The sequence below is a fragment of the Lissotriton vulgaris genome, chromosome 10 (genome assembly GCF_964263255.1).
Source record: "Lissotriton vulgaris chromosome 10, aLisVul1.2, whole genome shotgun sequence".
Classification (NCBI taxonomy): Eukaryota; Metazoa; Chordata; class Amphibia; order Caudata; family Salamandridae; genus Lissotriton; species Lissotriton vulgaris.
The window spans coordinates 403,703,275-403,730,932 of NC_141698.1; positions in this window are offsets into that span (position 1 = coordinate 403,703,275).

Genomic DNA, 27,658 nt, shown 5'->3' on the forward strand with positions numbered 1-27,658 from the left:
AAACAGCAAGTCTCCAAAATCTGCCTTTGCCTGAAAGAGGATAAGAGAGTCGTTTTAGCAGGTAAAACATTTTGTTTATGCAATTTTTAGAAAAAGAAGAAAAAATACTTTTTTCCAAATCAATTCTTTCAACAAACTTTTGACTCCTTTTTTCTTTTCAGGGGAAACCACAATATCTGGGTACCTTTAGAAACCCGAACATTTAGGGTAATAAGAACTACGTAAGCTCTTAAGTGCTGCTAATGGCTACACTACCTGCCCAGTGCAGCTGTTGGCCAGTGGCCGACTCAAGGAGGTGTATAAAGGCCACTCTGGTGCTACTTTATTTTTAGCTTGGACTGGCCAGGAAGAGCTTCCTGAGCAGTCAGAGTCTTTATTTCCCCCTTACTGTAATGATGATCAGCGTGCAGGGTGCGCTACTAGGATCATTACAGTAAAGTGTATTGTAATAAGAGATGATGTGCTCATTTTACTTACACTGCGTCAGTACTCGGCCATATTTAAGGCTCCTTAGCACCGATTCCCTTCTGAGAGGTATTGTTGGAAAGGGGGAATCTCCATTTTCCAATTATATCTCTGCCAGTGGGTCCCTACCTTGGATCCGCATAGGAGAGGGATCCCCTAGCAGAGAGCCACCCACTAGACACCAGGGACTTTGTAGGAGTGCCCCTTGTCAAGGGCTTGTGCCCTCTAAATATTTCAGTAATCCTGTCCCGCACAGAAGGCAGATTGGTTAATTACCCATTTCTACCTCCGGGGTGGGGGGGGGGGGGGGGGGGGGGGGCAAAAAACCCACTCAACTCCAAGACAAATAAAAATAATTGGAATTGGGTGGGGGCTGCCTATCATGGGCATAGCCATGCCTCCACCCCAAAAAGGCACAGAAACATTTTTTCTGCCTCGTGGGAATATGGGGGAGGAATCACCCCTACCTTGCCCCCCAGAGGGCAGAAAGCCCACTAGACACAATGGATTGCATTGTTTGGGGGGCAGAGCCCCCCTGGGCATGGGGTCCGTAGTCCTACTTACCCAGGTTCCAATATACTTTCTGCCCCCGAGAGCTTGATAAGCAGTATTCACTCCAATCTATCTCGCCTGCGGGGTGGGGCAGGAGGCCCACTAGACACCAGGGATTTTGCATGTGGGGCACAGAAAGGGGCACATGTGTTGCACTCTAGCATTAGCCACACTCTCACCCTGAAATGGACAAACCAGTCTTTCCGTCCACCCCCCTCCCTGGGAAGACAGGAGCTCATCCCCAATTTGCCCCTGTGGGGATCAGAAAGCTCACTAGATACCAGTGAACTCAAAATGGCACCAAAACAAACACAAGGTGGGGGCAGTCTACTCTGGCATTGAGTCAGTCCTCCATCCAGAAGGGGCGATAGTGTCATTCTTCCCCCATGGGAGCAGAAAGGCTTCTCCCAATTGGCAAGGTTGCCTCAAATCTGCCTACTGGGGAGAGGAAAGGCCACTAAAAACCAGGAACTTTGCCTTTGGGATTAAATAAAGGGGAGTGAGCATCACATTCTGGCATTCGGACCATCCCAAAGGGGACTAACCAGTACTTTGGCCTCGCCAGAGGGCAGAGAGGGAGTGTGCCCCCAATCTGCCCCTACAAGGCATAAAGCCCACTGAATGATAGGTATGGTTGTTGCATGGGCCATGAGATTGGGGCTAAGTACCAATACCTTCCTACTTGCCATGGTGAATGGCTGCATATTTTGTGGTTGGTATTCCATCACTTGGAGAAAACTTCCGTATCCAGACATTTCAGAAAGCTAGATTACATCAATCACATCAAGGGAAATCCAGAGTGGTATGTCTTGCTTGGATTCCATGACCTTTTCTTACCCACAACGCTCCACATATCTCAAACTTTGCCTAAAATCACACATTTGCTTTGCAGTCTGCAATGTAATCTTCCAGAATACAAAGGGATCCACAAAATTCTACAGCCCAGCAATCTCCCACTTGTTCCAATTAAAATAAAGACCATCCTTGTATTGGTGGCCCTAGTGTCCACAACAGGAAAAGCCCCAAAATGTAGAGGGGAAACATCAACCTTTCCTGCCAAAGAATGAATCTGTTTTGTCAATGTGTGTAGCTGTGTAAGTGGGCACATGCTTAGCTGCTGCCTAGAAAAACCTACCAAATGCACACAAATTTGAAAACTAGACACCCAAGGGTGCTTCCAGAGGATGCCATGACATGTTTTTACCCACTATGACATGCAAACCTCAATCTTTGCCAAACATCATGAATTTTCCCTCAACTTCTGTCATGGAAACTTCCCTGAACGTCTGTCATGAAAACGTCAGAAATCAGGAAGAATCCCGAAAATTCCTACTACCGAACATTCCTCACTTGTCCCAATGGCTGGGCCTTGTGACTGAGACAAGAAATCATCAAACCAGAGTCAATAGAAGTGCCGCAGTGGAATGTGCATTGACCTCTGTTTGATCTGTTGCTGTCATGTGTCGGTCGGCACTGTGAAAAAAAGTTACAGATGATAACACTATCACAAATCGCTATATTTTGCTACTCATTTTCAATATCTTTTCATTTCAACTGAAAGCTATAAAGATCGCACAGCAAACCTTTTGTTGAGGCCATTTTTGGCTCAGCTTTAGGAGTAATTTGATGGAGCCTCGGCACTTAAGAGGTTAAGTATTGTTAGCCTTTATTAAGGTCTTATTGGTATGAATGTATTCATTGGTATGAATGCGCAGGTTCCATTGCTGGCTTTCACATAAATCTAAGGTACTTCATCTATGTTTTCACAATGTGGGTTCCTGATTCATAAGAGGTACAGAGCTTTATGAGTGGCTTAAATATTGCTTTAGACATATTTTATGAAAGATGATAAACTCTGTGATGCGAGTGTGTTTTATTAATGGAAAAAACGCGATTGTTTTGTGAACTTTCTCCGGGGTTATCTATTTTCCCAGATTTTTCGTACTCTATTCATCTGTTCAGTACTCCTTACAATTCACTAAGTTGACATTTCAATTATTTCAGGAACATATCCTTTTAGATAAATATCTTGTATTAAAGTTGTAAAAGGGTTTTGACCTCTTCTTCCTCTCTGCAATATTTTTTTACCACAAACTCATTTGAATTTGGTATATGTTGTGTCCCTTCCACAGCATAGGCAAATAGCATGCCATTCTAGTTGCATTTTTAACCAATGTTGCATTATTTTAATCATCCAGTTCTCATCACTGGGAAATAACAACTTTCATTTCTATTGCTTTGCACCGTATGAAATAGGATTTTTATGCGCCTCTATGTTTACAATCGAAGCACTTCAATGCCTGTTTGCTCAGGAATCAGTTTTACCAGTTGGTCAGATTAATTAATCGGCTAGTCAAACCTGCTAAAATGTGCTAGGGGAATAAAGCCCAGCAATTACTATTGCATTACCCTGTGGGACACAACACTGTAAAATCAATATTATTCTCCCTATTTTTTAGGACTTTGCGGCATATTATCAAGGACCGGTGTTAAAATTATCACTGTTTTATCGGCAGGAAACTGCCAATAAAACGCCCTTGTTAATTCCCATAGAAGCCCATGTTAACATCAGAACATGGGCTTCTATTGGAATTAACAAAGGCGTATTATCCAGCCCATTATCGCTGTTTTATCGACAGTTTCCTGCTGATAAAACTGCGATAATTTTAACACTGGTCCTTGATAATATGCCCCTGAATTCATAATAGATGCTTTTTATTGCACCTTTCATATTCTATACCCAATGTAGTGGTTGTGATGAATATCGCATATCCCTGTTCCTCCAAGATTTTACTCTTTAAGGCATCCGAGCACTCATATTTTTTGCTCCATTAAGTTCTGTAATTAGACTGATAGTTTTACTTCTCAGCCTAATTTTCCATATTTAAAATATAATCGTACATTAGGTTTCACACTGTTTATTGGCCTTAAAATATTATTTCTTGTTGGTCTCTTCTTTCAACGTTAGTGAGAACAATGATACCACTAGGACCTTGAGCTCCTGCTAGACAAAAGGACAAAAGAAACAATGGCCCACCAAGGACTCATTTACTAACACAATGGTCATATATTTAGTAGCGAATAAATTACTCTGAATAATGATTGTAGAGATCACAACATAGTAGTCTAACCTCTTAAAGTATACCACTGTACTTTTTTAAGCCAAACAAAACAAAACAAAAAAATCACCTTTTCAATTACATAGATAATTGAAGCAGAAAAAACTGTTCCGTGATCACATAAAAGAAGGAAGCTTGTGACTCGAAAATTAAGGTGTGCATATACAAAAAACACACAGCCTTGTCTCTACAGGTTAGGGCTATACATAATAGACCCGTATTGACTAAGCCTGTGTGTTATGGTGTCAATAACGTTTCAACCTCTAAAAGGTTTGGAGGTGTCCTATCAGGACTATGTTCAATTGAGACACTCTGGTGAAAATAAAACAGAGTATAAACTAGATTGCATAGGTAAGAAATACGTGAGGCTTTACTATTTACCAAAAAAACATTTACCTTGTAGAAGGTGGCCACTGTAAAAATGAAATTTATGGGACCTATACACAAAAGTAAAATGAAAGGACGAAACTCATTGTAGACGGAATCAAGTGATCAGTTGCTCAAATGGCAATATTTATACATTTGTGACACGAAAAGGAGAAAGCATTTTTTTTAATGAAACATGTTGACTCTAGCCTACACACAGAGAGCTAAATCCGCTTGGTGTAGAATACGCCTGCCCATGGGTGTAAGACAAACGAATGTAGCACAGTCACAAAAGCTGTCACTATATAGGGGGATATCTTATGGGAATAACGAAAGGTTGAAGCACACTAAAGTGAGAGGAGGAGAACTCACTTCCATGATCATGATAAATTAAGGGCGGAGGAAAAATAAGGAAACCATTGTCCATACCCAGTCAAGTGACCCTCAATCACTCGTGTACAGTTGAAACAAAGAATGGGCACCACATGCAATTCATGCATATAATTGCTCACTGATCATAATGAAGTTGCAGATCTATGTGAACAAATGTTACTTTGTGTTGCGACATAAGTTTATGATATCTCTGGGAGGTAGCATGTAATGTTGCTGTCTCAGTATTAGTGTTTGAGGATTCGTGTGATGATATCACAACTTAATGAAATGACAACAAAGATTTTTATCTGAGGCTCAACGTTTAGAAAACATTCTATATTTTATTTCATATATACTAAATTTCTTCAAACCTTCAGGAAAAGTGCTCTCCATATGTCTAGTCTTCAAGATATCTTGCCACCGTTCCAGTTCAAGTTCACATATTTCTATTTGCGAGAAATCCCTGAAATTTCTCTGCCATAGCCCCACTATCTTTCTCCAAAGGACCATAGTCACACTTGAGGCCTAGGAAAGAGGTTTCAACGTAACAGGCAGGAGAAGTGTGTTGTTATAAATATTTCACTGATGTCCTTCCAGGTCGCCTTAGCTTCTTTGTTTCCATGACATACACACTCTATGCATTTTTCTGCCAGTACATAGAAGTTAAATGGAGGTAAGCAGGCATGACTAGAATCTCCAGAATCTTAAACCATTGAGAGTCAGCAATAGGGTCCTCTATCCTCTAGAACTGTGTTCTGGGCCCTCATTGTATAACAGATCTATTTATATATTATACCCAGGCAGACATGCCATCCCCAATGCAGTAAGCATAAGAGTTATAATCCCTTGTATGCATTTCTGTTTTGGGGGTTTTCTAGAGGATGCACCCAGCTGGCTTGCATTTGGGTGCTGAGCTGGGGGAAGATCCAGTTGAGATTAATGGGGGAAGAGTTGTATTGAGGGAGGAGGCAAAAGTACGGATGAGAAGTAAACCTGTGGAAGGTAGTGTGTTTTAATTGGGTGGGTTTTCTGTTTTTTTCCTAAATTTCAAAGGAGTTAGGGCTGTTTTGCTGTCAGATGTGATATTGTTCCAGATCCTGAGGTAGTAGACTAAGGAAGCCTGTGTTCTCCTTTTTGTAGTGTTTATTCTTTAACATGGTACCTCCATGTTAAAGGTAGACGGTTGTCCTGGTGTAGATGGCAGTGTAATTAATCCAGCTGATATTGGAAATGATCTTCTTGCAGGTGGCGTCAACTTAAATCCTTTCATCGCGATAGTGATATTGTTGGATTTTACAGATTTTATGAGCCTTGCTGCTGGGTGAGGAATGCTTTTCAGGGGATTGACAGTGGTCTCAGGGAAGCCACTGCTCAATGTCTTCCCTCAATCTATGTGTGCGAGGTCTAGGGCCTTATCTGTGACTCTGAATATTTCTCCTCAGACAAAAGGTTTCAGTATTTTGCAGGATAGAGAGTTTTTATCTTTTTGGAAAATGCATACTTTGGTCTGTTTTACTAGCTGTGGTGTGAATCCATTTAGCTTTCAATTACTGAGGTATAGTTGAATCACAGAGTGATTGCCATTATTGGCAAGCAGGAATATTTAAGACCTTGTAGAGCTCTGCATCAGGTAATTTGTTGACATCCAAAGTTAAAGGCATCAAGATGGGGTTGAGGATGTGTAAGTTGTTGGGTCAGAAGGTATTGAGAGAGAGATGGGTGTAGGCTGGGTTCCTAAGGGTTTCAAATTACGGTTTAAAATGATGGGTACCAGCATGGAGCCCTGAGAAACTGTGAAGGTGCCTGGGAGAGTTTAGGATCTGGTAGGTACTATCTGAATGGTTTGCAGTTGGTTGGTAAGGTGTGTGATGGACCATAGTATAATTGGGCTACTGCAGCTATTTGTTCAGTTTTCAGGATGATCAATTTTGGACAAACACAGTGTAGAAAGTTGAGCAAAAGTCAAACAGGACTTGAAGGCACTTGTTAAGGAACAGGGCATAGTCTACTACTTGGAGAGTGCTGTTTCGATACTTGTCTGCAACCTGATTAATAGTCTTAAAGTAGATAGTTATGGCTTTTACCTTTTTTGCCAGTCAGATTTTTGCTGAAGGGTGGTCCATCCAGGTTACTTTAAAATGTAAAGCCAGTCTATCAACGGCAATGACCGCAAAGCCATCAAAACTAAAATTGCTGTTCTTTCACTACCCACAAGATTCAGCAAAACATCTCAGCTCGTGCTCTGGGGATATCCTTTCAGCAAAGGTTGTCCCTATTTCTCTTGAACTACACAAATTCAAAACTTGGTCGTTCCATTATTATCACCTCTAGTTTTCTCAACACCTCCTGTTGCCAATATATCTGCATCAAAGTCCCCATCAGTGCTAGCCCATATGTGACTTTGCCTCTGTTTGACTAAGGAGAGTCCCCACCCCAAAAAGAATCCACAGGGAGTAATCATAAGGAGTTGGTCTGGAAGCCTTGGGGTATATTTTGTCACCCATTCCTGAGTTTCTGTGTGTGAGAGAAATTGGGTTACTGGTTGAGGAGGTGAAACCCTACTCAGACAGGAACAACAATCATTGTCAGGCTGAGGTCACAAAGCAAACCTCAAATTAACCTATGGTCAACCCCCTGGTAGCTTGACACAGAGCAGCAAGGCTTAACTTAGAGCAATGTGTAAAGCATGTGTGTAATATTTCAGACAGTACTAAAGTGAAAGCGCATGACAAAATTAATCCCACACCAAATTAGAATATTAAAGTACATTTTAGTAAATAAATCAAGACCAAAGCTAAAATAAATCTAATCAGGAGAACCAGAGACATGCGATTAAGAAAATCTAAGTGAAAATAGCAACAAGAAACCCAAAGCCCCACTTGCTGCTATCTAGTCGTGCAAGGGCTAGAGAAAGTCATAAGTTCAGGCCAGCCTCGAAGGAGAACAGGTTGGACACAGTGACCAGGCTAGTCCAACTGAAAAGTTCCCTTCTCAGACTGGTACAGAGCATCCCAATGGAGCTCCCCGTGAGTGGTCAATGCTGGAGCACAAAGTGTCGGGCTGATGGAAAGTGGGCCAGTTTGCAGACACCAATAGCTCACAAACTTCAATTGAGCCTCTTCGAGAATACACCAAGGGCCAAGCTCCTAAAGGTCACCTTTTGGCTTGCTACAACTGGATCTGCATGCCCCTACACTCACCCCCAGTCAACTGATCTGGGTTTAATCCATCACCATTCTTTAGCTCACTCAGCCACCCCAGTTCAGACATGGCCATATGCAAATCAGTTTGACCCTGTGCCTCATGGGAACAGTCCAGCCTGAACTGCCAAGCCATGTCTTCCCTGGACAAGAAACAAGCATCCTGGGACAGGTTTAGGATTCATAATCCTCATCAGCCAGGCTATCTTGAATCCAGTGGCCAAGTGAGCAAGGCACTCACTTCTGAGCATACCCTGCCAACTTAGGGCGAACAAAGCTATACAAAAGGGGATAATGGACGGAGCGTTTGAGTTTGGTTGGTGACTGCTGGCTAGCAGGCCACGCGGCTGTGGCAGCTGGGCTCTTGGTCACTTGCTCAGGGCAAATGGGGAAGTAGGATAGGACAAAGGTTGCACTGGCAGGGGTACTCGGGAGGCTGGGTGCAGGGTGCTTTTGAGCCGTCGGGCGCTCAATGTTCTTCAATGGAGATCCTGAAAAGCGAACAAATGCTGCAGGCTCGGGGACGGAGTATCTTCTGGAGCAACCAACATTTCGAGGGGTAAGTTGGGATCTTGGAGGATAGGTAGGCAGCCCGGAGTTGGGCACAGGAGGCCGGGGGATGCCAGGTGCAGGGGTGTCTTTGGACATCAGGAAATCTTACCCTCTGCTGGTTGCGGTAGGATGGGTCCCTGGAGACTTCCGGCGTCACCTGGGTTATCGGGGAGGGTCCTTGGGCACTGGATTCCAGGTCAGAATTGCCAGGGGGACATCCTCAGGGTCTTTGTCCACTCGGGTACAGGCCGTGCTCCGCAGGTGCAGAGTGGGTTGGATTTGCGTTTCCTGGCTCCCGACAGGGGTATTGCTGTTTGAGCAGAACCACTGCTCGTGGGAGTCCCAGTCTCTAAGAGGGTCAAGGCAGGCAGGTCCTCTGGGGCTCTCGAGGTTGCTGTCCACAGGAGATGCCGGGATTTAGAAGGAGCAGGTTCAAGGATCAGAGGGCCTGTAGGGCCGGGGCCAAGTCAGTTGGTGTTGTCCTCTTGTTAGCAGCTGCACGGCAAGTCTTCTTCTTCTTGGTCTTCTTTCTTGTTTTGAAATCGAGCTCTGAGGAAGGAAGGTTCGGGTGCCCCTGATGATAACATTTAGGGGCGTTACAGTTAGGTGAGGGCAGGGACCAATAGGTCCCTCTGCTTGGGTGGGCATAACCCCTAACCTGCTCCTCTCCTGTTGTAGGGGGGCAGGAGCCTAGCTGTGAGTGGGTAGGGCTCCCCATCCTCAAGATGGCAGTAACCCGCGGTCGTGCTTCACCTCACCTCTCCCACCTGATCAATCAATCAATCAGAAGTTTGTTAAAGCGCGACTACTCACCCGTGAGGGCCTCAAGGTGCTAGGGGTGGGGGGGGGAGGAGGTTCAGGTTCCATTCCATCAAGGAGGGGGTCTGTCGTAGAGCCAGGTTTTGAGGTTTCTTGCGAAGATGGGGAGCAATGTTGTCTGTCAGAGGTGGAGCGGAAGGGCATTCCATGCTTTGGCCGCGAGGAAGGAGAAGGAGCGGCCTCCCGATCTGGTCTTTCTGGTGCGAGGGGCCACAGCGTAGGAAAGCTGGTCTGATCGTAGGGTCCTTTGGGGTGCGTGGAATTTGAGTCGGCTGTTCAGGTATGCTGGTCCGGTGCCGTGGAGGGCCTTGTGTGCGTGGGTGAGCATCTTAAAGGTGATTCTCGCCTCGACCGGGAGCCAGTGGAGTGTGCGCAGGTGCTGGGAGATGTGGTAGTGTTTTGGCAGGTTGAGGACCAGTCTTGCGGCGGCGTTCTGGATGTTCTGTAGCTTGCGGATGAGGTTTTTGTTTATTCCGGCATAGAGTGCGTTGCCGTCGTCGAGTTTGCTGGTGACCAGGGCGTGAGTGACTGTCTTTCGGTGTTCGAGGGGGATCCATTTGAAGGTCTTACGAAGGAGGCGGAGGGTGGGGAAGCAGGAAGATGAGGCAGAGTTGATCTGGCGGTCCATTTTGAGCTCGGAGTCCAGGATGATTCCCAGGTTGCGTGCATGGTCTGTGGGGGTTGGCGGGTTTCCGAGGGCGGTGGGCCACCAGGTGTCACTCCAGGCATCGGGGTTTGGGCCCATGATGAGTACTTCTGTTTTGTTGGTGTTTAGTTGTAGGCAGCTGTTTTTTATCCATTTGGCGACGGCTTCCATGCCTTCTAGAAAGTTGCGTCTGGCGGTGTTGGGCTCGTTGGATAGGGAGAGGATGAGCTGGGTGTCGTCTGCGTATGACACGATGTTGAGTCCGTAGGTTCTGACGATGGGGGCAAGTGGAGCCATGTAGACGTTGAAGAGCGTCGGGCTGAGGGAGGATCCCTGGGGGACTCCGCAGGTGGTAGGTGCTGGGTCCGAGAGGAAAGGGGGGAGTCTGACGCCGCTGATAGGTCGAGGAGAATGAGGGCTACTGTTTCTCCTTTGTCCAGTAAGGTGCGGATGTCGTCTGTTGCGGCGAGGAGGGCGGTTTCCGTACAGTGGTTTTTTCTGAAGCCGGATTGGGAGGAGTCGAGGATGTTGTGTTCTTCCTGAGGGGTAGAGGGGTGGAGTTGGCACAGGCTGGCACACCCCCTTTCCTGATGTAGGGTTTGCCGCCAGTCTTCCCACCAGAATGGGGTCAGAACTGTTAGGGGCCAGTCGATGAGTACTGCAAGTGGCCTGGAGAAGCTCACAAAGGCAGCATTCCTTTAAAGCTTCCCCCTGCCCATCCTGGGGGAGGAGACCTAGCACCTCACCAAGGATGTGCATTGTTGCAGGCCCAGGAGAGCGGGGGCTCTCCACCAAAGGGTCCAGCAACATGTCTGCTGTGTGGCAGCCTAGGCAGCCTCTCAGACAAGACGTAGATTGTTGGTTAGGTTTCAGGGGGCAACACTAAGATGCCCTCTGTAGTGCATTTTACACTAAATCCCACACTGGCATCAGTGTGGCTTTAATGTGCTGAGAAGTTTGGTATCAAACTTGTCAGTCTTCAGTGTAGCCGTTATGGTGCTGTGGAGTTTGTAATGACAACCTCCCAGCACCATATACTCTTAATGGCATCACTGCACTTACAGGTCATAGGAATGGCCCTGGGTACTGTAGTGGCACAGCGCACATGAACCTGTGCCCACATCACTGGCATAGGGCACCCAGCAAGAGGGGTGACTGATGTATGCCAGGGCAGTGTGGTTGTGGGCATGGCACACAGGGATGTGTGCCTTGTCAACTCTTTGTTTAGTTCTGCACTGTTAGGAATCGGTCCCTAGTCCTCTTTCGATGACCATGTTTTGCTGTCACATGACCTGCCAGTTTCACATAAAGGTTTGTCCTACCATAGTGTTGGTGCTTGTTATTGCTATCCTGTGGGTTCCTGGTATCCTGGTTCCTGTGTATCCTGTTTCACATTTGCTGTTTCTCACGGGCTCGTGAGAACTATTGGTGTGTCCACTTTTTTCCTCTTTTGAAGCTTGTTCCTGAGACTCCGTTTCCTGTATCAAACCTTCCCTTTTCCTTCGTTTTTTCCCATTATTGTAGTGAGTTAGTCAGCTGTAGTATCCCTGTCCCCTGTGTCCCTATTCGCTTTTGTTTCGTTTTGTAGAACGTGTGCCCTTTCACTTTATTTACCGTGTTGTGGATATTCAGGGGCTCCTGTTTACCTCCCAACCGGATGACCTTTTTTCCTTTCCCTCCCCGGGGCGCGGTGAGGTTGTATTGGTGTATGCACTGTGTCGTGCTTTGCGCTCGCCATTCAGTAACCGCTCCACTTCATTGTTAGGCGGAAATGACGTTTGCGGTCGTTCCGCGAGTGTAATCCCAGCCCGGTGAAATACACTCTGTATCCCCCTGGGACGGTGTTTGTTACCGTTACTAATTCACTATTGCCCAGAAGTGTAGCTGCACTCGCAGGGGGTTTTTGTTCATGTCAATCACCCAGACATGTTTTTTTTCCCCGTAAAGAACTAAAGAGCTCTGAGTTTTACTCCCTAGGATCAGTCACATATTACATACCCAAGAGACGTTATCTTGGAGTTGTTTGTTCCTTGGACTGAAGCCTCCTCGAAGCAAAGCCAGCATTTGTCATTGGTAAGTCCATGTGTTGCTATTAGGTGTGAGCGGGAAATCCGTTACGCTCGTGGATTTTGCGGATTTTTGGGAAATCCGCAATCCGCGAATTTTGCGGATTTACCACTAGATAAAACAAAGCAGGTGCTGCTTTATTTTATCTAAGTGCTTCCTGTGCAAGCTAACTTTGTAACTATTTTACAACGGTGCTGGCGCCATTGTAAAATAGTTGCATGGCTGGGCACAGGTCTGCAGCTCACTCAAGGGACCCCTGCGCCCTTCGGGGCGATTGCATAGTAACACACACATGGTCGCTCGAACTAGTTGATGCTCAAATTCAGTGACTCATTCATTAGCCCAAAAACAATCGTTTTAGCTTCAATACAGTTTTAGGGAAGGAACACAAGCCCTGGGCACCTGATTGGCAGGATCCCAGGGCACACTCAGTCAAAGCACATCAGCAATTCAGCAAAAAGTGAGGGCATACCAGGCAAGAAAGATGGCACTTTCTCACATCCAATATTGACAAAACTTTAAGAGTTTTGCCAATATTGGATGGGGAGGTGCTCCCGGTTTCTGTCACCTCCCAGGGACCCTGAGCACCCTCTCCACCCCATAAAAATGTTGACAACCCCTTAGGCTGAATATGTTTAAGTATGAGGTCTTCAACAAAAAGGTCTGCGGCCAGGCCCTCCACTCTTTCCGGGACCCCAATTATTCTGTGATTGTTCCTTCTGGTCCGCCCTTTATAGTCGTCCAGCTTGCCATCTGCAAATTTGCAAAAGTCCTGCAGGTCTTTGATGTCTCGTTGCAATTGCGTCATGTCTCTAACAGGGCTAGAGGTTTTGATTTCCATTTGTTTCACCTTTTCTCCAATTTTCGTCAGATCAGCCAGGATCAGTGTCATCTCCTTAGTGATGGTGTCCATCTGTTGCTCCAGCAAGGAGCAGACTCCTGGAATGGCATTCATGACATCCTTCAACGGGGTCGATATCAGCGTGCTTTGGCAGGATGTACTTGTTGAGGTTTTTCTGTTGTGCTCCCTTTAAGCCTTTGGCCCCGATATTCTCTCACTTTTCAGCCAGGGCCAACCTCTGTCTTCCACTATGGGCCCCTCCCCTGGCTGAGGAGCATAGCACTGCACAGTAGTACTCCCAGATTCTCTGTAGGTGTCACCAGTTCAACCTCTCCTATACCGGGTAAGCGGAGGAGGGAGAAGGAGGGAAAAAAGCAAAATGGGAGAGGGGGTTTGCCCCACAGGGCCCTGCCAGCCTATGATATTCGAAGGCAGTGTCCAATATGTCACATGCACCCAATGCGCAATGGTTTTGGTGGTGCATCGCCCAGCTCGTCCTGTTCACACGTACAGCTTCTCCAGCCTTCCCTCAGTTCTTCCAGACGTTCATGCAGTCTCAGCCACCGAGCACCAACATAACCCCCGCGTACCGATAGCCAAAGGGGCTGATGCAGGACCAGGCAATCCGCCTGCAGTTCGCTGCAATATTGTTTTTGCTGCCAACACTACGCCCCTAAGGCAGGCTGCTCCACACTCCGGCGTCACGGTTTAAATGCGCCTGTACTCACTGCGGGGCAATGTGTACTGAAACGTCAAGAAAGGTCACCCCAGGCACTGCGGTCTGTCATCTCCTTCGGCACTCCTTCGTGCCTGGCTCCAGTGGGATGGCCGCTTAACCTCTGTGGGCGAGCACAGAAGGGGAGGCGGCCATCGTGCAACGCAATGTCACTGCGCTGCATTGTGCTGGAGGCCCTACAGGATTCACCACCATGACACCGCGTTGATTAGGGGCCAGGTCCACTGGTCTGCCCCGCCCACTGTGCCGGATTGGTGGGAAATGGTAGGGCTTGTCGCGGAGCTAGACTAACTGGCTGCTATTCTTCTCCGGGGCAAAGCCAGGCCCCCATATTTGAACAATCTGAGGTACTGCCAACTGTGCCATAACTATAGATATATCTACCTGAATGTTGTCTTGGCACCATGGTAGCCCTAGTATGCTATGGAAAAGTACGGATCATGAATCATTACTGAACATCAGTCCTTCGGTGTATCTACCTACTGTTAATTTTAACATCCTTGATACCTTTGATTTTCACTGATGGGTACAGCAACCTTGATGACTTTGATTGCTCTTGTTTAAAATTGCTTCTCTGTCCCTGCTTTATGTGTTCATGTAGCTGCCTACTATGTACCCTAAATTAAATCTGAGAGATTCCCTATTGTTGCTTTGCCCCAATATAACAGACTAACCCCTCACCATCTTGATACTTTTACACATGGAACTATAATTTTATGATATTTTATGTATCAATAACTTTTAATAGTGATGAATTGTGTCATCTCTTCATGATATTTTTTATGTATCAATAACTTTTATGGTTGTTTAAGCTGAAACCGAATAAAGTTGATTGACTGACTGACATACCAAGTGTGCAGGTCTATAAGTCACTTTAGCAAATCCATAAAACATTACCTTTTCAGTGAACAAAGTGCATACATTAAGCGCACCTAGCCTTTTAACTTTATTGCATACAATATCATATAAGCTTCATAAAGAAATCGTGAACAATAAAACACAAATCATTACCAAACCCGAAACCAGCTGGAACGAGACTCTGTCTCTCACCCAGTGGTTATGCACAATTCCTTGTGGACAGTGGTGGCTAGTGTCATTTGAAAGTGGTGAGGAGTGCGGGTATCCGACAACCAATTTTGACAGATTGATTAGATTGATAACTATAGTAATGATTTTGAACCTTCAAAGCCACATTGGCATTTAATGAATACCTGCACGCAATGAGGTGGGTTTAGGCTGTGGACTATTCTCTAATTTTATATTTAGAGTTTTTGGTAAGATGGCCTGCTACTGAACTGGCTGTGTAATGCCCACTTGGCATCTAGATGCCCTGGCCTGGGGGCATTATTTGGGAAACCGTTAACAAAAGCACACTCTACCTTTGCCACATTGGCCATCAGTGTTAAGAGGGACGTTGTCATTGCTGGCAAATAGCTGGTATTGTGGTGGCTTGAGCAGCAGGGGGTCCGTTCAGAGCTTGCATCAAGGCTGGGAAACAGGAGTAGTGTGCACAACCAGCATTATGTGTAGGGGTAATGAAAAGCAAATGTGATATGAAGAGGCATGTTCAGTCAACAGGGCAGTAGCTTTGTTCATATACGAAGATGTACCATCTCCTGTGTGAGCAGCGGTATAAATAATGGAAATCTTATAGATATAATTTGTGCTTTTCTTTCTGCTGGATTCCGTGGTTTGTGGCTTGAGCAGGAGGGGGTCCGTTCAGAGCTTGCATCAAGGCTGGGAAACAGGAGTAGTGTGCACAACCAGCATTGTGTATGGGGGTAATGAAAAACAAATGTGACATGATGAGGCATGTTCAGTCAACAGGGCAGTAGCTTTGTTCATATACGAAGATGTACCATCTCCTGTGTGAGCAGCCTTATAAATAATGTAAATCTTATAGATATAATTTGTGCTTTTCTTTCTGTCGGATTTCGTGGTTTGTGATCTGAACACCTAAGCAGCAAGGTTTTACCTCCAGACCCCGTCCTGCTCCTCCCTGGGCTGCAAGCCTGCTCTGAAATCTGGGGGTTCCGTGTATGGTGGGAACCCTCTAGAACAGCCACTGGTGAGGAGATCCCTCACACCAACCTCAAGAAGTGCTGTCCCAGGGAAGTACTATCAAACTGTGCAGGGCAGAGAAAGCGGACCAAATGTTTCACAATGCGTTAACAGGTGTATGTGTGTTAGACATTAGATTACCTATTCATGCACAGACTGTAAATATCAGTACACAAGAGTGGGAAAGCCTCACAAAGGGTGAACTTTTACCATGCTAGGAGATCAGATAGACGGGTGTCAATATATACCAAAGTGGATAGGGATCCGTACTTAGGTGAATCTGTGCGACCCTTGCATCAAATGGGTACATTAGTAGGATCCTTACTCAACAGTACCACCAGTGGCATTCTTCATCACCGAATCCTCACCCACTACACCAATTTTGAGGGGTCGGATATATCAGAGGAGCTCTTATGAGAACCTAATTGCAAATTACAAAAAGTGCTCAGGATCTTAATTCTTGTTCATTAATAAGGTCCTTTAGCATGGATAAAAACAGTGCGATGTTCAATAGGTGCAATGACACCTAACATCTATAGCTCAGTAAGGTCGAGAAGTTTCAACTTATTACAAGTGCCCCTCAGGGTCATTAGGCTTTCTATAGGGCCGACTAAATCTTCGGAATTCCTATGGATTGTGGGCAATGACTGCCAACTCCTAATGCTGGTTTACATAATTCACTAAACTGAAGCATGCAGTCGTAAAGACCATACAGGACCTTTTCCATCTAATGGTCTCTGAAATAGAAAACACAAAAATGTTTTGTATGGGGTGAATAATACCCTCATTCATTTAATTGTCTCATGCTAGTGCACATATAGATTATTGGCTGCCAAATGCTGCATGCAGACAAGTGAATTTGCTCCCAAACAAATGACAGTACACACACATACATAAACGTATCTATATATATATATAAATATATATATATATACATATACACACACTTACAAACACACACATATTGTAAATAACGACCACAGCGGAACGAGGCAAAGATAAAATATCCGTAGTGGGCGGTGATGGCTAAAATCCATCAGCGGCAGTCAAAATCGCAGTGGAAAATACACAAACTGCGGAGACGCCGCACGGAAAATTAGGATATCCCCGATGTTACCACTGTACGTTATGCTGTTTCCGACCGCCGCGGTCACAAACAGTGATGAATTGGAGAGCCGGCAGAAGAGCTGCAGAATACCCACCGCTGCGGACGCTCCATAACAAATATGGCGTTCAACAGAAAAAACTCACAACAAGGCCACAAAGTGCACACAGTAAACTATCCATGCACCCAAAAACACAGAACACACCTCAATGATACAACCACATGTCGACTACAAAAATACAAATCCCAGGACAACCTACACAACACTCCTGACAGCAATACCCTATTTGGACAAACCCACATTGCTGAATATATAACCAGTACCTTCCCTGACCAAAATCCTTTGCACTACTCCACAACTGAAGGGCCCAACCGTTGAGAACAAAGGATAGGCAAATCAACACACTATCACTACTCACAGCACCACCACAGCTTCTTATACCTGCACCTCTAACCCCTGTGCACATCACACACCCTACACATCACCACCAACCCACCACTTACACCCCTGCACCTATAACCCCTTTGCACATCACACACCATGGCACCACAGAAAATGCCCAAATTGAGAGAGAGTAGGTTGACAGTCATGGTAGATGAGATAATCAGAGTGTAAGGATCCGGAAGCAGTTTCCGCAGAAGTGCCATGAGCCGACGAGAAACCCAACCCTTCCCCCCTACACCACCTGTGCCTATCAAACACTAGAACACAAGGGTGATATGGAGGGAAAGGAGGGAACAAAACAAGGAAAGTAGGGGAAGACAAAACACTGGACTCTTCGGACACTTCTCTTCTTCAAGTGGAAGATGAAGCTAAAAGGAATAATGGGTTAATCCAACAACAGTCAACTCACAAGGCCCCAATGTTAATACATAAACCACCTTTACCTGATAGCACAATGGTGTGATCATGAAAGCAACTAGGATATCCTCTGGACATATGCGTGTTATCATGTAATTTATTGATATCCAGTATGACCTAGTTTGGAGGGTATGAAATATTACCTCTAAGTCTGTCACAAGTATGAACTTAATTGAGGGTACATATACTTCTTACCCAACTAGGACCACAGCCCTGCCAAGGTTTCCTGTACAGTAAAGGTCTAAATCACAGAAGTAGCTGCAGGACAATATATGCATACATAAATACAAAGGAAACTGTAACAAGAACGCGATGTAAATGTAGTGCGCTACAAGCGCTTTACCAGTTCTTCGTCTCCCTCTACTGTGATGAATGCCAGCATCCGGGAAGTCCAGTGAACTAACACAAAAATAATGAAATAAAGGGAAGGAGGAAACTCGTAAGGTGAACCACAAATCCCACAATGCCACGTAAACCACCCGCACCACTACTCCAGCAAATACCGGCCGTTCGACGGGACAGTAGTCCGGCCAAATGACGAGTCCGCTAGAAGCAGGGCGCAGAGATCTTAATGACACAGGGGTAGGACAGCCGGCACTGAGCCAGGGGAGATAGGGAAAGTAGCACCCACGTTAGAACAGGCTGAGTGGATCTACCGGGCTAAGGCAGAACTCTTCCGCACTACCTCTGAGAATCACCGATTGATAATATGACTTGGTGCTAGGTATTCTGAAGGAAGAGCCTCATAAAGTTATCAGGAAAGCGCTTACAAGGAGGACCGCTTAGGAATACAAACAAGAGGTAAACAAACAAACAAGCGAAAAGCAAACAGCACTTGCAAAATAGAATGCCGTATCTCAGATCATGAAAGGAATACCCATAACAATAATGGGGCGTAAACCAGGAACAGGCCACGCGGAAGTAACTAGCAGTAGCGATAGAAACTAGAGTGCAAAGCGCTGAGAGCCGGGGAAACAGAGCTTATGTTCCGGCTCGGACCCCTCGCGCATGCGCATTACGGCTAGGCCATCTTGGATTGGTCTTGTCAGTTCGTCGTTCGGTTCCACGGATGATTGGCAGGCGTGACACAGAGTAGAACCACAAGCGTTTGGTAGCCTGGTCCAACAGACACCATTAGCCACAAGAGCACAAATGTGGGCAAGGATAGTCGACAAGGTCAATGCAGTAGAGAGCACCCCACGCTCCAAGCAGGAAAACATGAGGAGGTGGCATGACCTGAAGAGGGTTGTCAGAGAAAAGAGGAACACGAACCGTGAGCTGGCTCAGAGGACTGGCGGTGGTCCTCCCATTGCCCCGAAAACATTCACTGCATGGGAGGAGAAGGTGCTTGCTATACCGCATCCAGAGAGTCTCACACGGATAGCCAGGGGGGTGCAGGCTGGTAAGTACAAACAAATGTAGATCATTACACAGCTATGTACTGTCCAGCTGAACTACAAAGGTACATCTCAGAGGCCAAGGTATATCCATATGCACCACAATATCCAACACATGTCCCACAGATGTAACATCCACACCATCTGAATCAACTCAAAGGTAGCCAACATTTACAGGGTTGTTTGTGTCCAGGCAAACAGCACTACAACTCCCACCAAGCATGTGGCAGCCATTACATTACCCTCATCAAACTAACAGGTAGGTAGCCATCTTCCCGGGGAGGGCTGTTTGGGTGTGAAAGCCTGTACACCAGCTCACACCAGGCCCCCTGTCCCACCCCGAGCAGGATGGAGCACTCCCCACACCCAGACGCATGTGGCAGACACTGCATTGCTGTGATCAAACTAACAGGTAGGTAACCATCTTCACAGGGAAGGGTATATATGGGTGGGAAGACTGCACTACAACTACCACCAGGCCCCCTGTCCCACACCTGAGCAGGATGGAGCACTCTGCACCCAGAAGCAATTGGGAGCCATTGTATAACTACAAACAAGCTTACAGGTAGGTAGCCATCTTCACTGTGGTTGGGAAGACTGCACTACTCCTCTCATCATGCCTCCTTGTTTCCCTGCCCATCAAGATGGAGCGCTCCCTCCCACCCAAATGCATATAGCAGCCATTGCAGTGTACTCTTAAGACTAACAGGTAGGGAGATATAATATGCCCTCTTGTCCCACCCCTGAGCAGGATAAAAGCCTCCACCACAGACACACACATAGATGTGTCACAAATCCAATCCACATGTGAAAACATGACAGGTAAGTAGCCAGTGCATGCACCCAGCCATTCGTCTCAAAAAGCATGGTGCCATATGACAACACCAGCCTTCTCATCACATAAAAATACACTCAGATCATATTGCCACTCACAGTGTGCAGACAGCTAAGCAAATATAATGGTCACAGCAACCAAAGTGTGACACACTAATTCACAAGTAGAAGACAGTCCGTGCACAATCATGCACAGCACTGAATGCCATGTGTGAGTGCCATGAGGGCAGAGCAGCAAGGACCATATGAAAACAAAGAAAGCATGGTTGATGGTACAAATTCAGGATTGTGCATGACATGACAAAGGTTTGCATGAGATAGCAATGGGCAGTTCATGCTCAGATGTAACGTCTGTCAGTGAAGAGTAATCAACAAAGAGGAGTCACAGAACATCTTTGTTGCACTAGTTCCTAGATGGCAACATGTCCCAGTAATCACAAAACATGCATGTGGCGCATGGTATGTTTTGACACCTCACACCATGGACAAGGAATGCATGTACCTCTACATCATGTCAGGAGGCACAGTAGTACACATACAAACAATGTGATGATCAGTCAACTGGGTGGTGCACAAACAGTGAATAATACACATCTAACATACAGCTTGCGGGTGCACTACAATTACCATTTCCCATCCGTCCCATAGGTAAACTGCATAGCAGAAGTCCCCACCGCCACGGAAATTGGACTCTCGAATGTTGACTCCCAGGATTCAGAGTAAGAGGAGCTCCGAACTGGCCCATCTGGAGTGCCAGGGTGCAACCGATCCCAGTACCCCATCATCTTCCCCACCATATTTGCAGCAACACCAACAGCTACGCAGACCACTGCTGTTACGGCCTGTGTGTCCTCCAACAGCACCACCACCAGAGCTGCCTGCAACACTCTCCCTGTTACAGAGGATGACCATCCCACCCCACCAACTGAGGAGGGCAGGGAGAGGATGCGGGTGCATACAGTGGTGAGGAAACTAGTCCATGGCAGCAGGGAAGGTGGGAGTGGCAGGGTCACTTACAGACAACCAGAGCCTGGGACCAAAGCCCTGGACAACATACCAGAGTCCTTGGGGCATATGAACGGGCCTAGGGATGAACAGGACAGTCAGCAGAAGATTTCCGCGAGCTCCTCCTGCTGATGAGATCCAAGGACACCCGCATGGGACAAATTGTGGACCTCTTGGGACAGCTAGTGGCAGTACTGAGGGACAGGCCTATGTCACAAACAACACCTCCACCTCCCCCTGCTTTACCGCAGGATGACAGTTCAACATCCTCCCTTGCGGCCACAGAGAGAGGAGAGTCCTCAAACCCCATTGGCCCTACTGGAGAGGCCCACCTGCCAAGCGATGAAGGGGCCGTCCCAAGAAATCCCTGGGAGTATCCCATGGCAAAGAACCTGCCAAACGTCAGACATGGTGGAAACCCTCGTCACTATTGCATTCACTTTTTGGACTGTCCTTACCCACGTGCCTTGGGAATGGAATCTGTCTGTTGGACTGGGTCAAAACATCAATGTGGTGACTACTCGATTCTCCCATTTACCATCTCTGTCAACTCACAGCTTCATTAACCTTTTCCAAGGCCGGGAGCCGTGCGAACTGCGCACCCGTCCTTTTTTTACCGCGTCGGAATGTCCACCGTGGCAAAGCGGCTAAGCACCTCAATGTAAATGTTCACCCCCCACTCACATGTCACCATTGTAAATAAATACTCTTCACACACATGTTGTTGTTTCTGGTCTGTCTTTATTTCAGGATGTGCCGTCTTCACCATGAGTACAATGTACCAGGAGTATAGAATGTATATAGGCAAGGAGAGGCTGAAGGGACCTAGGAAAACACAACAGAACAACATTCACTTTTCTGGGTGTGGCATCACAGACATCAAACAACACTTACCATAAAGCTAATCTAACATGCACGCATCACAATGAGCAACAAGTGCCAACATACACATCCTGTAGATATTCCAAACTACCCTGTCCCAGAAACATTGTCAGTCACCACTGAGTCAACAACCAGCTGCAGTCACAAAGCTCATATACACCTTCACAACAACAGCAACATCATCAGTCAATGGGTCCGTTGTACATTGTCATTCACCTTCAAGCGAAGTAGCAGATGATGAGCTGTTGACACAGACCAAGACCTTCCTCCTCTCCACTGTCCTCATCACTGAACACTGTTTGGTTTGCAGGCGGGGGCATTGGCTGCTCATCATCATCCAGGTTCAGAGGGATCTTATTGCGGAAGGCTAGGTTGTGGAGCATGCAGCATGCCACCACAATCTGACACACCTTCCTGGGTGAGTACATCAGTGCACCTCCGGTCTTGTCCAGGCAGTGAAATTGTGACTTCAGGAGATCAAAAATACGCTCCACCACACAACGTGTCCTTCTATGAGCATCATTGTAGAGGCCATCAGCTGGTGTCCTGAGATTCAGCAGTGGGATCAGCAACCAAGGGTGGTTGGGATATGCAGAGTTACCTAGGTGTGAGAAACACAGATAAACCTTGTAATGTTACTGTGGCAGAGGCCAGCATGTCACACACACAGCATGCTATTTGACTATGCATACTCCATGCACGCTCAGAAAACAGATTTGCCATCAGCTGTGGTACAATGCTGTAATGCAGGATGTATGAGTCAGGGGCTGAGCCTGGAAATTTGGCACAGACGTGCGAGATGATCATATTTACCTGGCACACCACTTGCACATTTATGGAGTGGAAATGTTTACGATTCCTGTAGATGTGCTCATGTACCTTTGGGGGAACAAGCCGAATATGGGTGCAATCAATGGCACCAACAAAATGGGAGATGTGTCCAAGGGCATAAAAATCTCCCTTCACATCCGCCAATTCACGCCCCCTGGGGAAATGGATATATCTGTCCTTGTAGACCATCATAGCGGACAGCACATCACGCAGCACCATGCTAAACATAGGTTGCGTCATCCCACCTGCACTCGACACCGTGTGCTAAAATGATCCAGTGGCAAGAAAATGCAGGGCCGCCATCACCGTAGACATGGGGTGAAAGCTGTTGGACATGTTCTGCCAGGCTGCAGGTTGGGCTCAAACATAGCACATAGGCTCTGTAGGTTGGCTCTATCCAGTCGGAATTTCCGGATGATCACCTCATTCTCCACGTCTGCCAGCACTGTGAAGGGACAATGCAGATTTGGTCTCCTCCTAGTTGAGATGAAAGTGGACACATGTCAATGCGATACACCATGAGACGTGTACAACATCTTACGTTTTGACTGACACAACCCCAACAATGACAGTCATCACAATTGAGTTACAAAGCAGCTTACATGTAGGGACACCTTCAGCTACACTACTCATACACTTGTCCCCTTTCACACAGCAGGTACCTCCGAAACAACATTTGACTATGAGAATGCACAAAGGGATATGGCCACATCTAGCATTAGCAGGCCTGAGAGTATTTCACACAGTATATGTGTAAAACTGCAACACTACTGTCTCATACCTAGCTGCTGTACCTTACACACCTTCTGGTGTAAGTTGAACATGGCACACATCAACAACACAATGACCACAGGCTAAGCGTAAATGACAAATGTGTGCATGAGCCAACATAAGAAGACAGGCAAATCGGCACAATCTTCATAAAGACATACTTCGCTGTGATTATCACTGCACTTTCACACATTTACATGTGTACACATTGGAGAGTCCATAACAACACTGTTCTGTATACATGCCATCAATATCTCAAGTGACATGTGAGGGAGTACATGCCAATGTACTAAATCACATACACAAACATGGCATGTGTAGTCAGCAGTGGGGTAAATGTAACATTGGCATTGTCTGCACAATGATGTGCCATTAACAATGTGGCTCCTGCGCACTTTTGATGACTGCCCATTGGCCATTGACACAGCATGATGTGTCCCTAGGTGCTGTCAATGTGCCCCACCACCCAAATCATGGTCACTCCTATCACTGCATGCCACCCAAATTGCAGTAGCTACCGCCTGGCACCAGTGGTGTGTCATCGCCAATGCCCAAGACACAATTGCGGTAGTGATAAGTATACATGTATTGCCAAAAGGCGGTTGGCATGCTCCGCCACTCAAATCCTGGTCACTCCTATCACTGTATGGCACCCAAATTGCGGTAGCTACCACCTGGGACCAGCGGTGTGTCACCACCAATGCCCAAGACACAATCGTGGTAGTAATGGGTATACATGTATTGGCAAATGGCGGTTGGCATACTCCGCCACCCAAATCCCGGTCACTCCTATCACTGTATGGCACCCAAATCGCGGTAGCTACTGCCTGGCACCAGTGGTGTGTCACCAACAATGCCCTAGACACAATTGCAGTAGTGATAGGTATAGATGTATTGCCAAATGGCAGTTGGCATACTCCGCCACCCAAATCCTGCTCACTCCTATCACTGTATGGCACCCAAATCCCGGCAGCTACCTGCCTGGCACCAGCGGTGTGTCACCACCAATGCCCAAGACACAATCGCGGTAGTGATAAGTATACATGTATTGCCAAATGGTGGTTGGCATGCTCGGCCACCCAAATCCAGGTCACTCCTATCACTGCATGGCACTTAAATTGCAGTAGCTAACGCCTAATACCAGCGCGATGTCACCACCATGGACCATGCCCTTACAGCCAATGGGCACCACAATCGAAGTAGCATAATGCAATTTTGAAAATCACTGTAGGCTTGCTCCGCTACCGCAGGCCGGTCATTGGATGCAATTGAAAGATGCACCACCATGGTAGCGTCCGCCTGGCCCCTGCGGTGTGTCACCGCCATGGACCATGCCCTTACAGCCAATGGGAACCACAATCGAAGTAGCATAATGCAATTTTGAAAATCACTGTAGGCTTGCTCCGCTACCGCAGGCCGGTCATTGGATGCGATTGAAAGATGCACCACCATGGTAGCATCCGTCTGGCCCCTGCGGTGTGTCACCACCATGGACCATGCCCTTACAGCCAATGGGAACCAAAATCATGGTAGTGTAAGGCAATTTTGAACATCGCAGTAGGTGTTCTCCACCACCACGGAGCTAGTCATTAGATGCATTTGAAAAAGGCAGGTCTGGAACACCAATTGCAGCAGCTTTGAACCACTGAAATGACCCCAAGGGGCTATATATGTATGGGAGAGAGCTTCACATTACCTCTGTTCTCAGAGCCTGCTGCCTGAGACTGCTCACCTGCTGCTGCCTCCAGGGACTGCTGCCTGGGACCCCCACCTGCTGCTGCCTCCAGGGACTGCTGTCTGAGACCCCTCACCTGCTGCTGCCTGAGACCTCTCACCATCCACTGGCACTGCTGCAGGCACCTGGCAACAGTGATGTTGAGGACTGAGAAGATCTGTGCCAGTCCCTTCACCAGCGAGGAGCTGGAAGTCCTGGTGCGTGAAGTGCTCACACAGTATCCAAGGCTATATGGTGCCCCAAATGTTGTGGTAAGTCTTCAACAGTGTGAGTGAGAATGCAGGGGGGGGCACAAATGTAGTTGATCTGATGCATTATGTGCCTGAGAGTGTGGGGCTGTGTCATGCTCTTCCTAACATGCTGTCTCCAGGGGTAAGGGAGGTGTACCCTATTTCACGTTTCCATGCCTGCACATCAAGATTGGAGGGACATGTATTGTCTTGTCAGCCATACAATGACGCAGCAAGTTGGTAATGCAGGAGTCAGGACAGTGAATGCTTGTGTGAATGGCTGTGTGGGCCCCTGTTGTCCATCTCCGTGTGAGTCCGACTGGCCTGCACAGTGAACGCCCAAAATGACAAGGACTCATCACTGAACGTCCAGAGTGTTACATGTATCTTTTTTCATTACTCTCCATCAATGAGCCATCTCAGCCCAGTAGATTGCACACGAAAGGCCCTGTGAGAAGGGTGTGGGTTTCTGAGATCATGTCCCTTAATGTGACATCCATGACACAGTAAGCCATTCACAGGGCAATGACATTGAGGGCTGCGCAGTGTTTGAGACAGTGAGTCTACCCCCAAACACATGTTGATATGTAATGCATGTCTTGCTCTACCTAAAAGTGGACAGTAGATGTGGGCAGACTACACATGGCTTTCTGTGCAGGCATCCTTATGTGTATGAGATGGGCAGGTACTGTGTCCCCCCTCACACATGCATGCATTTATGTTTGCTTCTCCCATGATGATGTACCATGTGAGATGCATTCTTGTCTCTGAAAGACATATCTGTGGATTTGGGATTAGTCAGTATCATGCTATTGTACTGAGAGATTTGGTACATAACACTGTGTCACTGATGTTTTCCACCTCTTGTCTCCCATGCCTGCAGCTCAAAGTACACCAGTGTAAGGCCGTGTGGAGGGCCATTGCATGCATGGTGCAGGCTCTGGGTGTCTTCAACTGACGGCGCACCCACTGTCAAAAGAGGTGGGATGACATCTGCCGGATGAGCAAGAATGTGGCAGAGATGATGCTGGGGATGCTTCCTCGGACTGGTAGGTTGGCACGGCGCAGCATGACACCACTAATGGCCCGCATTTTGGCCCTGACACAGCCTGTGGTGGATGCACGTTTGAAGGAGCATTTGCAGCAAATTAGGGGTGAGTATTCTGGGAAGGGTGACTTTGGCTGTGAGTGGCTGCATGTATACACAGCCAGGGCCAGTGCTGGGCTAGGTGATGTTGGTAGTGTGATGCAGTGGCTTGTAAGTGGCCTCTGTGCTGGGTGAAACTGTCATGCATTTGCCCTATTTGTACTTCCATAGCATTCTGAGTCGTGGGCATCAGGTATTGTCTGCATTGGGGTAGCCTGGGATATCCCATGGAAGGGAACGGCAGTGCGCCCAATATCAGTGTGCTTTCATCAATGCGTGCATGGCCTGACCTCAGATTTGTGAGGCTAAGACATCTGACACCAATGTGCAACAGACGTTTTGCCTCAAAGTACAACATGGTGGATGGCATTGGCTCATGGCCATTGTGGAATGTCATGTTGGAGTTTGTATCTGTCTTGTCCTCTCCTGCTCCATCCAGATCTGACAGTGGCAACATGTTGTAGGGTTCATCCATGCCCCCATCAGGTCCCTAGGTGTTCTCAGAGCTATTTGTGTGTCTGGGTGAATGGATCCACCAGCAGGATGTTGTGCTCTGTGGTCATCACATGGCTCACTTATGCCTGAAAATTTTAAACGCACTGTTAGAGGTAAAAATTTGGTGCGCACAATGTTTTTGCACAGGTTGGTGTGCAACATGTCGATTTGATCATCTTCAGTAATGCTTTGCTTGCATATGATTGTTCTGTTGATGCCAATGAACTGACCCTACATCTCTCTCTCATGCAGCATCTCCTGTGGTCATGGAAGGACAGGGGACAGACACTAGTGGTGAGGCATCAAGCACAACAGCTGCACAGGAGCACAGTGACAAGGATGTGACTAACGCCTCAGAGGGGGACAGAGCCAGAGACGCAGAGCTCAATGTTATATGATGCCAGTGGTTACCCATCCATGTTGGCAGGCACAGGGAACGGGACTCTGCCTCCTCTTCCACCACACAGTGTCCAGTGTCCACCCTCCCACCTACATCCAGTAGTGCTGCCCGTGGTTGCATCAGTAAGAAGGGAAGAGTGTTCTTCACACCAAACACCGCTGCCCCTGT